Source organism: Protopterus annectens, chromosome 2.part1, assembly GCF_019279795.1.
Source record: "Protopterus annectens isolate FY-2018-M chromosome 2.part1, PAN1.0, whole genome shotgun sequence".
NCBI classification, from domain to species: domain Eukaryota; kingdom Metazoa; phylum Chordata; order Ceratodontiformes; family Protopteridae; genus Protopterus; species Protopterus annectens.
The window spans coordinates 1,361,353,588-1,361,371,630 of NC_056729.1; positions in this window are offsets into that span (position 1 = coordinate 1,361,353,588).

Sequence of the window (18,043 nt, forward strand, 5' to 3'; positions counted from 1 at the left end):
CAGATAGGATCAGTGCTAACTTTACCCCCCTCTCACCCTCCAAAGGGCCCATCTTAATACCAGAAGAATGCAAAGCCCCTGTAATCATGGATGAGCAAGCAAAGACTGAACTCTCTAAAGCCAAGAATACAGCATCCATGGGACCAGACAATATCCCAGGCTGTGTACTGCATGAACTACAGAATGAACTGGCACCCCACCTAAGTACCATGTTCAATCATAGCCTCACCTCAGGCTATGTGCTTACTGAATGGTGCACAGTGATGGTTATCCCACTCCACAAAGGGGGTGCAACCACAGACCCTGGAAACTACTGGCCCATTAGCCTGATGAGCCTGATCTGCAAGGCCATGGAATGTATCATCTTGGAGCTTATAAACAAAGACATAGGTAACCTCCAAACCCTGGACCCCACTCAGTTTGGGTTTGTAAAAGGTAAATCATGTCTACTAAACCTAACTGACTTCTTTAAAGCAGTCACTAGAGCCGTAGACAAGGGCAAGGTAGTGCACACAGCCTATCTTGGCCTCGCCAACACTTTCAATACCATCCCCCACTCTGGAATTATAGATAAACTCACTAAACTGGGCATAAATCCCTATGTCACAAGATGGGTGGCCAAATGGCTTACTAACAGAACCCACACAGTAAAAGTAGCTGACTCCAAGTCTGACTTCAGACTAGTGATGAGTGGAGTACCACAGGGTTCGGTCCTAGGTCTTCTCCTGTTCGGCATCTACTTCACTGAAGTGCAGGCCAACACAGATGGTCTTTGGCTAACAAAGTTTGCATATGACTGCAAAACTGGGAGCCATAATAGAATCACCTAATGATGTAGACATTCTACAAAAGGGCCTCACAGAGACAGATGCTTTGTGTCAAAGTCATGGCCTCAAGCTCAATGCCAAGAAGTGCATTGTCATCCCCTTTGGGAAAAACTCGTTACCCATGAACTACCACATAGGTGGTAGCTCACTAAACACTGAAAGTGTGATAAGAGACCTCAGGACACAGGTGGACAGTAGTCTCTCCATTGATAACCACATTGCCACAATAGTCAGGAAATCATTCTGCGTGGCACACCTCAACACAAAAGGGTTCTCCTCTAGAAAAAAGGAGGTAATTATTCGTCTCTACTCATCCCTCATCAGACCCATTATATAGTACAATGCCCTGTTTGGCATGTATCTCACAAGATCAACGATAAAAAAAGACAAAGCCAACTGCTACACAAGGAGGAGCCAGGGATCTGCACACCAAATTCGAAAATCCATAAAAAATGTCCAAACCAAGTAAGTAAACTTGTACTCAACGTTTATTTAAGCCACAAAGTTTCTGTTTAGCTTTTTGTCGGTGACTCCTCACCAACTTCCTCAGAACAGGAAATAAACACATTCAACACATCCTGTTTAAATACTACAATATAACTCCCTACTTTTGCCACACTGCCACCTGTGGTCAGAATACAAAATTTCAATATATTAAAAAGAACATACAAAAAGGCATAAGACTATTTAAAAACATATGTAAATATAAAACACTCCCTTAACAATATAGGATTAAAAAACAATATGTCAATAGCCAACAGGCTTGACTTGGAAAAAAGAAACCAGAAATAGGTATTAAAATAAAATAAAATAAATAACTCACTTCATGGTTAATAAATTGAACCCATGATGGAGCAATGCATGTGCAAAAAAATTTTTAAAACAAAGGCTACTAAAAAACATGTATCATAATTTTGCATATTAACGTATGAAATAGCAAAACTACCTTATCGAACTTTTCAATTTCAAAACACAGGAAATTGATAACATGTTGTTCAAGCCTGGAAAATTGTATGTTTCCAGCCTCAATTGCCAAAGCAAATCTCTGAGTTCCAACAAATAGGAAACAGGGCCCCCCTCTTATCATGCACAGTCTGATCAATCACTATGAAGCTAAACCCATGCGCCGGGCACTCGCTAATGTGTTTAGCAAGTGTATTAGCCATTTTTTCTTTCTTAATGGCATTTAGATGTTCATATAGGTGCTCATGCAGTTTCCTGTCAGTTTTCCCTATATAGAAAGCCGGACATGAAGAACACTGTGCCAGGTAAACCACATGTGTGCTGGCACAGTTGAACCTCCCCTGGATTTTGTACTTTCTCTCTCTGACCACAAAATAAGTTCCCGCTTTCATGTATTGGCAGTATCTGCACATGATACATTTGAACCTGCCCAAACGTGCCTGAGTAGGTCTAGGTTTCCTTTCAAGGATGTTTTTTAAGTTGGAACCTCTCTTGTAAATGACTTGAGGATTTAACCCTAAAGCTGAAGGATCTTGATTGTCTGGTGAAAGAAAACACCAATTCTTCATAATAATAGAAGCTATAGCCTCTGCATCCAAACTGTAAGTAGTGATGAAGCTGCAGGCATAAGTAGATCTAATCCGGGTATCGTCAACCAACACACCTTGATCTGCCATAGACTGGCCCAAAATGGGGAGATATACCCCATTCTCCCTCTTGCGACTTACCTCATTACAGAGGTCTGAAATCAGATGGCTGGGATAACCCCTATTCAAAAAGAGGTCTCTGATAAACTCACATTCATTTAAGAAATCACTGTCCCTTGTCACCATCCTGGCCGCCCGGACCAGTTGGCCCTTGACTGTCGACCTCTTCTGATGAAAGGGGTGGTGGCTTTCAAAGTGCAAATATGAGTTTGAAAAAGTAGGTTTGTGATGGATGTTGGCCATATAGCAACCCCTGTAGTTGTCCTTAGACAGATCGATGTCCACATAAGCAATTTTCTCCATGGAAAAGTTAGAGGTGAACCTAAGGAATTCAGTTAATGTATTAAAGCATTCCAGGATGGAGTCTGCTATTTCCCTCCCCCCTTGGAGAATGATGAAAATATCTTCCAAAAATCGGGTATACAATAGGACTTTCTCTTTAACTAATGGGTTAGGAAAGACAAACTCTTTCTCCCAGAATGCCATCACCAAATTTGCTACACTGGCCCCACAAGGGGACCCTATGGGCACCCCTATCCTTTGATGGAACCATCAGTTGTTGAAGGAGAAATAATTGCATGTAAGAACTATGTCTAAGAGTTTTCTGACCATCAAAATTTCTTTGGCAGGAGCTTGTTTCGAAATCAAAATCACTTGAATCCATTGCAATGCTACTGAGTAGGGGATAGAGGAATACAAGTCTATCACATCAATAGTGAGGAAGTGATTCTCGGTTTTGAATGGAATCTGGTTTGCTTTGCCTAAAAAAGACCAAGAATCCTTTGAGATATGCTCCTCACTGATGACATACTTTTTCAAGATAGTGTTCACAACCTTGGCTCCAGCATACGACATACTCCCCCTAGTGCTGACCAACTGGTGCATGGGGGGATCCAACATATTCTTATGGATCTTAGGGTTACCAAATAAAGCTGGAATCTTAGGGTTGGATATAGAAATATAATTGAACACATCCAAATCTATCACCCCATTGATAAACATGTCATCGTAATAAGAACGGACACAAGATATGTTGATATTTAACTCATTTTTAGATACCTCATCATACGTCTCAGAGGACAGAATAGCTTCTATTCTCTTAATATAATCCTTCACATTCATAGCCACTAGACCTCCCCCTTTGGCTGGCTGCATCACTCTGACCCCTGAGTGACATAACAGATCAAGCAAAGCCAATTCCTCCTTGATAGTATTGAAGCCAACATTCTTCTTGGTTTCGAGAGTAGCACGAATGCCTAGATCACATAGTTGATCAAAGATGTTGACTGAAGGAAGCATGGGTGGATTAAAGGTGCTGGGAATGGAAAAAGCCTTTGGAGAAGAACACTGGTCCCCTAGTAGGAGATGTAAATTCAGTTTCCTGGTAAATAATTTTAGGTCAACCAACATGTTAGCCAAATTGGCCCTGCGGGCCGGTACAAACGATAGGCCCTTAGCCAGAAGATCAACCAGAGGTGGAGGAAAAGAAAACCCGGAAAAATTATAGATCTTAAAGTCCCTTCCGGTGTTGAATATTATCTCAAAGGAAGACTGCCCCGATTTAGAAAGACCAGCCTGTATTCTAGTCAGTTCCTCCTGTTCCTGGTTCTGTTCTTCAACTTCTGTCCCAGAGATGGTTGGGGTGACAAGGCTGGGTTCCAAAAATTTGAGCCCTCACCTTCCAAAGGAGGATTAGTTGATTTATTAAGTGAAGCTATCCGGTCACTCCTTCGAACTTAATTATATTCAGTGGGGTCATCTGAAAGGCTCCCATCATGGCCATTATTAACCATATCAGATCTAACTTCTTCAGTTCCATTCTGATCATCTGAATGCCGAGCTAATGTGCCCAAATAATTGCCTTGGGACTTAGGAGGCTTGGGATAAGCTAAGCCCTCCTTATAAGCTTCAATGTCCCTTTGCAACTTTTTAACTTTGTTAGCAGTTATTTTGGGAACATGCTGATCTATACTAGTATAGATCAGATTGTAATCAAATCTGTATCTAGAAAAATTAATGTCCTTCCTGATGGCTTCATCTAAAATAGTAAGATCCTCTGAAAGAGAGGCAGCTGCCTCCTGGTAATGATGGCAGATTAAATTTTACGAGCTCAAACCCATGCTTATCAAAGAGAGAAATGAAATCTTTATGGAAGGCCGAGCCTTCCTCCAGGCCGTTAGGATACTGCCATGAATGGAGCCCTTTGGGTACTATTTTGGAATGTTGACATTCTTCAAAATAGGCAACCTCTAACTGTAACTTTCTTAGCTTAATTAATTTTTGATCGAACTGATTTAATTTCTGACGTAATTCAATGCTCCCCAAACTACTCTGTTCAAAAGCAGAGTCTCTAGAAGTATTATGGAAGCAAAACGGGTGCTTCAACCAATTGTTTAGAACCGGCTGTAAAATATTTTGATCCACTCCATTAAGGTTACTAGTGTTCAATGGGGCCATCACCCCCTGGGCATTCTGGCCAGATCTCAGCATATTCCCCAAAGCACAAGAATCCATTTGGGCTGTTCTCTGCTGAGATCATGGCATAACAATAGCGTTACTTCCCCGAAAGTCTGATATTACAGCCTGTGATTGTTGCAGCCCATTCACCTCCTGAACAAATGGCTGTGTGGGAGTTGAAGAAAGGCCCACCAAGGACTGAGAGGTTCCCATAAGACCATCCATCCGTTGGGATAATGACTCAACCTTTTGGGTCAAAAGATTTATAAGTAAGGTTAAATCTCCAGCTTGTGTCAATGGTGAAGAAGGTGTAGATACTGGTGCAGCGATCAACATGGCATCCGAACAAAGAAAACCAGCTTAATGATAAAAAAGACAAAACCAACTGCTACACAAGGAGGAGCCAGGAATCTGTACACCAGATTCAAAAATTCGTAAAAAAATGTCCAAACCAAGTAAGTAAACTTGTACTCAACATATATTTAAGCCACAAAGTCTCTGTTTAGCTTTTCATCTGTGACTCATCACCAACATCCTCAGAACAGGAAATAAACACATTCAACACATCTTGTTTAAATACTACAATATAACTCCCTACATTTGCCACACTGTCATCTGTAGTCGGAATATAAAATTTCAATATATTAAAAAGAACATACAAAAAGGCATAAGACTATTTAAAAACATATGTAAATATAAAACACTCCCTTAACGATATAGGATTAAAAACAATAACCAGACAATCAAGGTCCTTCAGCTTTAGGGTTAAATCCTCAAGTCATTTACAAGAGAGGTTCCAACTTAAAAAACATCCTTGAAAGGAAACCTAGACCTACTCAGGCACGTTCAGGCATGTTCAAATGTAACATGTGCTGATACTGCCAATACATGAAAGCGGGAACTTATTTTGTGATCAGAGAGAGAAAGTACAAAATCCAGGGGAGGTTCAACTGTGCCAGCACACATGTGGTTTACCTGGCCCAGTGTTCTTCATGTCTGGCTTTCTATATAGGGAAAACTGACCGGAAACTGCATGAGTGCCTATATGAACATCTATATGCCATTAAGAAAGAAAAAATGGCTAATACACTTGCTAAACACATTAGCGAGTGCCCGGGGCATGGGTTTAGCTTCACAGTGGTTGATCATATTGTGCATGATAACAGGGGGGGCCCTGTTTCCTATTTGTTGGAACTCAGAGAATTGCTTTGGCAATTGAGGCTGGAAGCATACCATTTTCCAGGCTTGAACAACATGTTATCAATTTCCTGTGTTTTGAAATTGAAAAGTTTGATAAGGTAGTTTTTCTATTTCATACGTTAATGTGCAAACGTATGATACATGTTTTTTAGTAGCCTTTGTTTAAAAAATGTTTTGCACATGCTTTGCTCCATCATGGGTCCAATTTATTAACCGTGAAGTGAGTTATGTATTTTATTTTATTTTAATACCTATTTCTGGTTTCTTTTTTCCCAAGTCAAGCCTGTTGGCTATTGACTTATTGTTTTTTAATCCTATATCGTTAAGGGAGTGTTTTATATTTACATATGTTTTGAAATAGTCATGCCTTTTTGTATGTTCTTTTTAATATATTGAAATTTTGTATTCAGATCACAGGTGGCAGTGTGGCAAAAGTAGGGAGTTATATTGTAGTATTTAAACAGGATGTGTTGAATGTGTTTATTTCCTGTTCTGAGGAAGTTGGTGAGGAGTCACCGACGAAAAGCTAAACAGAGACTTTGTGGCTTAAATAAACGTTGAGTACAAGTTTACTTACTTGATTTGGACATTTTTTATGGATTTTCGAATTTGGTGTGCAGATCTCTGGCTCCTCCTTGTGTAGCATTTGGATGTATCTCACAAGACATGTACAACAATTGGAAAGACCACAGAAATACCTCACTAAGAGAATTACCGACTTCAAACAGATGCCATACGCAGACCATCTCAAAAAACTCCAGCTCTACTCCGTCACATATTGCCTACTCAGAGGCGATCTCTGCCTAACATACAAAGCTATGTCAAACCCAGAACTGTTGGACATGCTACACCTAAGGAAATCCCAATCTCTCTGAACCACACGCTCCAGGAACCTAAACCTTGTCACTACACTAAACAGAACATGCTGGAGGGATAGATTCCTGTCCCAGAGACTTCTCATACTCTGGAACAAACTACCCATTCATGTCAAGCAAAGCTCCTCATTGGCCCTCTTTAAGAAAAATCTTGATGAATGGATGGGAAATAGAAAATTTAGAAAATTTACCCCAGGAATCACTTCTGTGGCACTGCTTGACAGGGGCACAGGAAAATTATTTTTTTGGGTGGCGAAAGCCAGGGAACCTTTTTGGCTAGGCTTATATAGGCCCCAGGGCCGATAATCTAGTATCTACCTATAAACCTATGAACCTAAACACAAGAAATGCAGGTGGTCTGACTGTACCCATGCCTGTACTCTTTCTTAATTCCAGAGTATGTTTCTGTTAACCAGTCAGTAAGCTCTACATTTCTTTAGCCTATTGAATTATAGTCAGTTGAATACTTGTATCAGATACTGAGAAAATATATTTATTCCATTCTTCTTTTATTCTTTATTGAGCATGTGCATTTCTAATCAGAACTCCAGCTATATGTTTCCCATGATGTCAGTAACTTATAAAAATAAGGAAATGCAACCGGTATTTGCATATTCTAAAGTGGAAAAATGTCTACTATTTTTCTACTAACCTCAATTAAAATATTCATTACTCTGTCTGCATCTACTCTGTCTGCATTTCTTCCATAAAATAGACCACAGCACAATAGATACGAGTTATGGTGAGACATGCTTACTCCTGGGTTGAAGAATAGCTACAGAGAATCAAACTCTGGCTCACTCCAAACTATGTTTGCCATTTGACCTTCACTATTACAATCAATGAATGAGAGATGTAAATATACCATGATCCACATAAACTAGCAATGGATTACTGCTAATTTTCAAGCTGTGCAAGTAAGGATCGTGTAGCAGTACTCCGATATTCTCACTGTGAGCAGAAGAAAGGACCGTCATACACACTTCTTTTCATGAAATTATTACAGTTCAACTATGCACCAGGCCATTCCACTTCAGATTAAATTTCTGCTTGCTCCTAATGTCGACTCCCTTCATTTCACCTTGGTCTAGTTCACCTCCACATGACAAAGGTCATGACCAAGTTGCAAGGGATTCTAATGCAATACTCACCATGTAACAAGAAAGGATTACACAGATAATTCTTTTTCATTAAGAAGGATTGGTCAGCCTACTGAGAACAACCCCCAAAAAAAGTATACCCATAAGGAATGACAATTCTTCAATAAGTTGGCAAATGTTCCCAACCTCAAGTATGACAAGAAACCTACCACATCCATTGAAACACAATGTAGCCTACTTCAGTACTCAGAAATCATGGATGTCATATATCAACATTATCTGTTGATGAGAGATGGTTCACAAACTATCTGTTGGCAGATCAGGTTACTTGCCTTAACTCATCCACTCTTGTTAAAGTCACATTTCCACAGATTTCCTCGGTAGAAAGTTTGCACAATGTACAACTCTCCCATTCTCCATGCTTCCAACTTAGTGTTACAACAAAAAGCAAACCGAAACCCTGTTGGACTGCCTACTCTGTTTAAAACTGTCCAAAATCTTCGAGATTGCTTTGTGCATAAAAATCTTAAATGGCCACTTTCCCTTCATCTGTGTGAGAAAGCATAAATGCATAATTTACAGTACTTAGGCTCTTGTTAGGGTTTCTACCCAAAGACATGAAAAACAACTCGTACCATTGTATTGTAGAAAAAAATGTTTGCGTAGCATGATATATAAGTCTTTAAGGAGATAAAAGTCATCACAGTTTAATTATTAAATACAAAAGCATATCCAACAATAATATTACAGATTCAATCAGATTCTCATGATGCTAATTTATAAAAAATGTTTCTACTCTTTTGAGAAACATTGTAAGGACATTCAATACAGATAGTGCCTGTATATTGTATTTGTGTTTATATTGGAGTTTCTAATCCTAAAACATTGAGACAGATTCTAATGGAGTTGCTCTCAGTGTAAGTCTGTCCCAATTACAAAAGACTTGCTTTCAGTGTAAGTGACTTCTTACTTTGGTATAAGACCTGTATGTAAACAGGCTTACACCAGGGGTCAGATTCCCGCAGACCTGCTCTCAGTGTAAGTGGTCAGTTATACTGAGAAAATGTCTTTTGGAATTGGGCCCCTTATATCAAATGAGAAATAATATGCAACTAAGTCAATTAAAAGGATTGTAAACCAGATCAGAATTTTCTTTAATGATGCTTTCATTAGAGCTCCTGAAATATTCTGCCTCTTTTCAAATCCAGGTTTTGATTCCCTGGCCTGCATATCTACTGAACTACTTCTTGCATTATTCCTAGAAGTTGCCTGTGGGTAGTGTTTCACACCGCAAAACCCACTGCAGGTCCTCCATGCTGACTAAAACACAGCCTCTGTATTGTATGATGCTAAGGGAATTATTTTTTTTTAACTTAGTCAGAGCTGAATGTCATAGCCGATTCTTCCAGATAACTGTTGCTGTTTACTATTAATGATCACATGACCCTTTCTCAGAAACTCATACCAGGAATCATACTGCCATGACTCATCCTCTTCTTTTATTAAATGACTCTGCCTTTTCTTCTTCAAAGACCTTATCTATTCACAAGCTTGCAAATATGTTCTGAAATTCCTGCAGTGCAAATCAAATAACTTCCCTGATTCACTTGTTATAAATGTTAAGTTCTGCTCTATTTTAACAACAGCTCACATGGAAACCTTCAAAACCATAAAGATCATGGAGATGATTAATAGTTTCACAAAAATAAATAAGTAAATAAATAAATAATGCAAGTTACATCTATGGCACTCTGCAATTCAAAAACACAAATAATTATGCTGACACTCAAAATGATTGCTGTAGCAACTCATTATAGTTTACTTTCCTCTAGGTGAAAGACAGACAGACACACACACACACACACACACACACACACACACACACACACACACACACACACACACACACACACACAAAGACATGTATACACTCAGATACATATGAGGGTATATGCACCCACCCAACCAGACACACAGACACACACTCACAAATGTAGCTGTCTAAATGTTTATTTATTACATTTGTTACCAGGAGAGTGCAAATGGGAAAACAGATACCCCTTTTTCAGAGAAGGTCAAGGAAGAAAACCTCCATGGTAGTTAAACAGATAACAATTAGGTATTTAAAACTAATAATATGTTACATATACATATAAGCATAGAAAGAACTTAGTAAAGTACATACAGTATCTAAAAATTACTTACAAGATTTATATTTAGATATCGAATTTGTAGCATGTTTTCCAAGATGTATTAGGAGTTGTGGCAGTTAGAGCTGACAAACAGAGTTAAGTAGAAGCTGATGGTGGGGGCTAGAGTGGTGAAGTAGAGAAAAGGACATAGATGAGTTTGCCTAAATAGTTTGAGTTGTAGGAAATTATAGGCAGAGTTAAGGTAAGGCGTTAGACCAGAGTAGAGCATAAATGTAGGCATGCTATCAGATAGATATTGGACTGGAAGCAATAATATCATGGAGGCCAGAAAAATGTATTACTCTAACCAGCACTCACCTGTATAACACACAAGTGTTCTTCAACTTTCTAGCTCCGCAGGATGGAATTTAGTTTTGGTCTATGGGTGTTGTCTTGATGGAGTTGGTGTTTCTTTTTAGTGAGCATGTGTGTTTTTCTTGGCTAGTTCTATTTGCTCCCATCTCCCAAAAATGTCTTACTGACATTTACGTACTACGCAAGAAAATTCTCTCAAGGATTATTTTGTGCAACTTCTCTGCTCAGGAAAGGATCTTTTTATCCAATAATCAAACAATGAGGTAACAAACACAGCTGAATGGAACACACCAAACCTTTAATAAAATAAAAAATGTGAGTGCTTTCACGTCTATCCAAGACTCTTCATCTGACATATCAAATAAACTAGTAACAGTGGTTTAAATACATCCAGAAAACCTTGCAACCCTCCTTTGGGGGTTACTTCTTTTCCCCTTTTCCAGGAACTATTCAACCCATCTAAGGTGAGACTTTAACAGCCTCCGGTGCCTATGTCTACATCTGGCCGATGATATGTAAGGCAAGGAGACACAATTTCTAGATGGGAAGGAGTAAGGAAGAGTCACTTAAAGGTCAAAGTCAGAGTGTTTAGTAATATAATATTAGATGACTTGCAGCGGTACCACCCTCTGCACAAACTGTCAGCTCTTTGAGCAGCTGTGAACAGTGGGACACTATGGAGAGCATTTCCTACAGAAGATTTTAAACTGGAGAGGTTTGCTTATATGCAAGCATAGGGAACCGTGTTTGCAATAAAGTTAAAAATAAAGCTAATCAGATAAAAACACAATAAGATATCTTACACAAAATAATGTCACTACACATAAAAGCACATACACGGAAGTACACACTAAAAGTCTAACAAAATAACAGAGACATCCCAATCCCACACCACCCACACCCACCACTAAGCAGAAAGAAACCACAACACCTATCAGCACACACAACTGTGTCTGGCAAAAAACATCAAATCTCCTGGTTCTAAGTGACTCTATAGTACGAAACACAGATATCCCTTCACCAGAATGGACATGGAAAAGGTCATGGTCTGCTGCCTTTCAGGTGCCAGGATCTGACAAGTCACTCAACAAGTACTGTTATGACTCTGTCATAGTCCATGTTGGAGTGAAAGACTTGAGACATACCTCTCTGGACAATATAATCATAGTCCATGTTGGAGTGAATGACTTGAGACATACCTCTCTGGACAGTATGATCATAGTCCATTTTGGAGTGAATGACTTGAGACGTACCTCACTGGACAACATGATCATAGTCCATGTTGGAGTGAATGACTTGAGACATACCTCTCTGGACAATGTGATCATAGTCCATGTTGGAGTGAATGACTTGAGACGTACCTCCCTGGACAATATAATCATAGTCCATGTTGAAGTGAATGAGTTGAGACATATCTCTCTGGACAATATGATCATAGTCCATGTTGGAGTGAATGACTTGAGACATATCTCTCTGGACAACATGATCATAGTCCATTTTGGAGTGAATGACTTGAGACATACCTATCTGGACTATATGAAAAGAGACATGACAGAACTCTCTGTTTATGTGTCCCAGACAGTTATGTCCATAGCCCTAAGCAGTATCCTTCTCTAACCCAGGATGATGCCACAATATAAACAAAACATGATTGAGTTCAACAATTGGTTTAGCTTGTCAGTCCAGGGGGATTTAGTATCTCTCAGCCTGGAAGGATATGGTAGACAGAACTTGCTGCTTTTCTAGAGATGGTCTGCACCTGTCCCCCCTAGGCTTTCAGATGCTGGCAAAAGCCCTTGCCTCCCCCATAATGTGTTTTTTAGGCAAAATGTCAAAATAACACATTTTCCAATGAAACAAAAGCTAACTAAGACAAGCTAAGGGTAGTGTTGCTTAATGCTAGGAATTTAAACACAAAACTGCACTCCCTGGAAGCACTCATCACCTTGGAGGATGTTGGCATCTGCACAGTTACCCAGACATGGTTCAAGGCCACTGAAAGCATCCCGCCTGTGCAAGGCTACAATGCCTTCTACACATTCAGCCTTCAAAATGAGTGTGAATGAACAAAGGATGGAGATGTATCCATCTTCATTAAAACCAAATACACTTTGAGATGAGTCAAACAGCATGTCTCTCTCAAACTACTCCATGTCTAATTAACTATTGGGAAAGTACCATACCAAATCATTGTTAGCTGTAGACTCCACACCATGGACCAGGATAGGCACACCACCTACCTCAATTTACTGGAATCCCTCAACATACAGCCCAACATCTTAGTCATGGGAGATTTCAACTATCCTTCCATAGAGTGGGGGACATACATGAGAAAAAAAGATGCTCACCCAGAGGTTCCTGGATTTTGTTAACACAAATGCTCTGGAACAGATAATCTGCACCCCACTAGGGCTCTAATGTTCTTGACATAGTAGTCACCGACATGGGGGGGGGGGGTCACTGTGCTTCCCCATGTGTGATGCCCTCCCTGGTTAGGTCAGACCATAAGTAAGTCTCATTTGAAGTAACTACTGGAAATGAAACCCCTCATAGGAACAAAAATTATAAAATTATAAAAAACTACCAAAGCTAACTGCAGTCTACTAAGCAATGGTATAAAATGTTTCATATCACCCACAGTCTCAGACATCAATGATCACTATGCAGAAGTGTACAACAAATGCCTTGTACAAACACCTAAGCAATTGCATAAACTCTGTTGTACCTGACTGGATCAAAACTGGACTTCAAGTATAAACAAGTTATATAACAATAGGAAGAAACTGTTGTCCAAAAGCAAGAGGGATATCACTCTGCAGAGGAAGAGTTCCCTCCTAAGCCTAAACAGGAAAATCAGAAATCCTGTAAAGTCTTATAAAGCAAATTACAAAACTAAAATCACATCCCTAGCCAAGGATAATCATAAGGCATTATTTAACTATGTCCATAGTTTAAAAGGGAATTCCCAGCTAAGTGCCAATCTGGTTGTAGATGGGATCACTCATACTACAATGGAAGATATTACCAATCTTTTAGCTGACAGATTCAGTATAAACTTAACTCCCCTATCCCCACCTACCATATCTTAATGCATACATGACACCAGCCCTCTGCCTAGTATCTCTAGAGAACAGGTCATCTCTGCGCTCGACAAGGCCAAAAACACAGCCTCAATGCAACCAGAGAATATCCCAGGTTGTTTACTAAACAATCTAAAACAAGACCTAGCAGACACACAGTCTTCTCTTTAATTATAGCTTAAAAACTGGTTATGTTCCTGCAGAACTGGGAACAGCAGCAGTAATCTCCCTGCACAAAGGGGGAGGGGCTTTGATTGACCCTGGGAACTACAGACCATATGTCTAACCATCCTCATCTGCAAGACCATGGAAAGAATTATCATAGACCTTATCAACAAGGACATAAGTGACCTGCAAAAGCTGGACCCAACCCAGTTTGACTTCATTAAGGGAAGCTCATGATAATTAAACCTAGTAGACTTCTTTGAGAATGTCACCAAAGCCATGGATAAAGGTAAGACTGTTGCCACAACCATACCTTGACCTTATCAAGGCTTTCAACACAATTCCTCCTATGGCATCATTGAAAAACTCTCCAGATAGGGATTAACCCTTACATTACTAGATGGGTCAACTGGCTCACCAACAGAGCACTTTCTGTCAAAACTGGTGACTCCACTTCCACAAGTAGACCCATCACCAGTGGAGTACCACAGGGGTCTATGCTGGGCCCCTGTGGTACTCCACTGGTGATGAGTCTACTGTTGGAGGTGGAGTCACCAGTTTTGATAGAGAGTGCTCTGTCAAAACTGGTGACTTCACCTCTACCAGTAGACCTGGCACCAGTGGAGTACCATAGGGGTCTGTGCTGGGCCCTTTACTGTTTGCATCTATTTCTTAGAAGTCCATGTCAAAGTAGCTTGCCTTTGGCTCACCAGTTTCACTGAGGATTGGAAATTGGGAGCAGTTATTGATTCCCTCTGTGATGTCAACATATTACAAGAAGGTGCTAAAGCCATGGTCTAAAACCAAATGCAAAAAAATGTATTATTATTCCCTTTGATAAAATGGAATTCCCTACAAATTACCATATAGAAAGCACACCCCCCCGAGTTCCAACCCAGTGAGACTTGGGAACACAGGTTGATAGCAATCTGAACTTTGACCTCCAAGTTTCCACAGTGGTAAGGAAAGCCATCTATGTAGTGCACCACATAAGCAAAGGCATAGCATCCATGTCTAGGGGTGTTATAACTCTACTGTTCTTGACCCTTACCAGACCAATAATAGGGTAAAAAGGACCCTTTTGCATGTACTTCACCAGACATCTGCAGCAGCTGTTGAGACCTCAGAGGTTTCTCACTAAGAAAATACAGGGGACTCCAAACCATGAACTACATGGACAGGCTGAAAGTGCTGTCACTTTAACTCTGTATCTTATAGGCTGCTGAGAGGTGACTTGTGCCTGGTCTGTAGGTCAGCCTCCAAGCCTGCCGTAGTGGAAATGCTGCACGTTCACAAGTCAAATGGCACAAGAGTCACTCACTCTAGGGATCTCAACCTAACTTATGACATTAACAGAACATGTTGCAGGGGCAGATATGTTTGCCAGAGACTGTGGTTTCTCTGGAATAGATTTCCTATTCACGTAAAACAGACCTCCTCACTAACCCTATTCAAAAGCAACCTGGAAAATTGGATGGGTGACTGCAAATTCGACCCTGGGGTGGTACCCATATCCCTCATGGGCAGGGGTAGCTGGTGTTGATCACAGAAACACTCTGTTTGTAAATCCATTCTATGAACTACCCAACATGGCTAGGCTTGAAAAGGCTCCAGGGCCACTAGCTTAGTAACCACATATGAACCTATGAACAGGCCCGCCTGCTGCATATAGGTATAGGAGTGAAGCCCTTGGAGAACAATATTGCACTAAATTGTTCATTCTGTCAACTGGATTCAATGCAATGGGCACAGCTGAGAAAACAGATGATTAACCTTACTGTATTCCTCAAATTTTTCATTGCTGACCTTTTCTACATATTTCCTCATTACAGGCAAATAAATAAAGGTATATGCAGTAATGGCATGATCCCATCACACCAAGAGGTACAAATATCTTTTTTCTCATGCCCTTTCTGTGACTTTCTTTCATAATGCACAATGATGAATGATATTAGTATGGAAACAAAGCACACGCCTGAACACATATGCCTCACTAAAGAGTTCTGCCAGTGGCCTCCCACCTGATATGTTTGAAACCTGAGTTTCAAAAGGCATTGCATTGCTGAGCCAGGTAGAACAAAAGCTGTTGGCCTCTCTAGTGAGCGAGAGAGAGAGAGAGAGAGAAAGGCTGGCTTTTACTCACCTCAAAATGACATCCCCCAGTCACCATGCACTCAAGTCATTAAAGTCAGTAGTAGGTATTATGTCTGAACCTCTGCATTAAAAAGTGAAAATACATAAATATATATCAAGACGTATTTTGTGCAGTTCTTGTAAAAAGAATTGATTATAATTCATAGATGATGAAGTAATGAACAAGAGACAACCTTAGTAACATAATCAGCCTAGAGCTTACACTTTTCTGGGTGTGTAAGCTCATTCCATAAGCTTTCCTAGGTGAGGAGTGGCCCTGGTGGCATGTCTAACAGTAAAGCCACTGAAACATTATTGACTTCCATAAAACAATTTCTATGGGGAAAAGCAGAAGGGAAGTTACAATCTAACTAATAGTCTATGTACAATTAATTGGTTTTGTGTCTTTGTATACCAGTTTGTGGGAAATAATATCCTCAAACAAAGGAGTCGTGAAAACTTTGAGAATTAAGTTGGTTCTATCTTGCATAGGTCATCGTTTAATCCATGCTTCCTGCTACATGACTGCAACACAAGTAAACAAACAACAGGATGTCTCTTGTACAATCCCCACTACACTAGGTATCATGCAGAATGGTATAAGGTCACAGAGTGTGTTTCAAAGGGCAAAAGCAGCAAAACAGGGGTGATCCAGGCACACTCAACTTTTTTCTTTATTTCTTTAAATGACCAGTGTGTCATGTTGCTATTAGTAACAGCTCCTTAGGTAGTAGTACAGCACACAGTATAAAGAGGTGTAAAGAAATTACCAAAATCATATGGAACTCTATCCTGTGCAGTAATACCAACCCACTGGTAAGTAAAGTCGCATGTACTCATGTAGAAAATAAAATATAAGGGCAGTTTCACAACTAACTGGCATAGTCCTTAGTCCCATAGGTGATCGTACTGATTTAAGTTTTAGGAGACATTTGCATGTCTGTAATTTTTTTTTTTTTTTTCAAAACAAGTTTATTGTTTTAACATATAAGAGAAATATCATAACAATTTTATACAAATAATTAAAAATAGGTATTATTATAATATTCAACAAAACAACTAAAGTATTTACAAAGACATCCACTACAATCAGATCAATTAATTAAACTAAAATACTGTGCTATTGAAATTAGAATTTTTTAACAAATTTTGTAAATTATCCCATACAATAAAATGTGATGTTTTTCTAGTTGTTCTCATTCTAATTGTGCTTATTTCCATATGACACATTATATTCATAACATTTTTAAATTCATTAAACGAAGGAGGTGTATCTGAAATCCAATTTCTAGTTATTATTTTCCTAGCCACTGCTAGGATAGACCATAACAAGGGAAGCTTAATCTTTTTAACACATTGAGGTACAGGTGTGTTGAATAATATAAGAGACTTAGAAATAATGAAATTATCTGTAAAAAGAGCCTGCAAAAATTCATTAATTGACTTCCAGTATTCTTTCAACTTCATACAGTCATAAAACATATGAGCCCAGTCAGCATTAATTTCTACATTACATCTCTTACATAGATTATCTTTATTATTAATTTTATTCATCATCAAAGGTGTATAAAAAGATCTATGTAAAATTTCCATGTATAAAGTCTCCAGACAATGGAAGATGTAGTTCTATAAGCAGATTCCAATATATATTGTTTATCTTGTTGAGTTGGTGGGTCCCCATTAATAGAGGTGAAATAATTCCAGTATGAATCTACATTGTAAAAGTTTCTTGTCTGATAATTTTATGTATATATGAAAGTTTACCTTTATCAGAAACTTTATGCTGTAAATTTATTATCAAGTAATCAATCAGTTTTGGAATAGATTCTTTAACTGTTATAGACATTAGATCTATTCTATCAATGAGATGTTGTCTAAAGATCTGAACCTCTAACCAGCAAGTTTCTCTTAGATCAAATTCTTGTTTTAAGAAATCTAGATTTTTAACTTTATTATCAGATATCAGCTGATACCAGTACTTTAGATTATTATCTATAGCTAAATGAGCTCCTTCAGAAGTAGATGACAT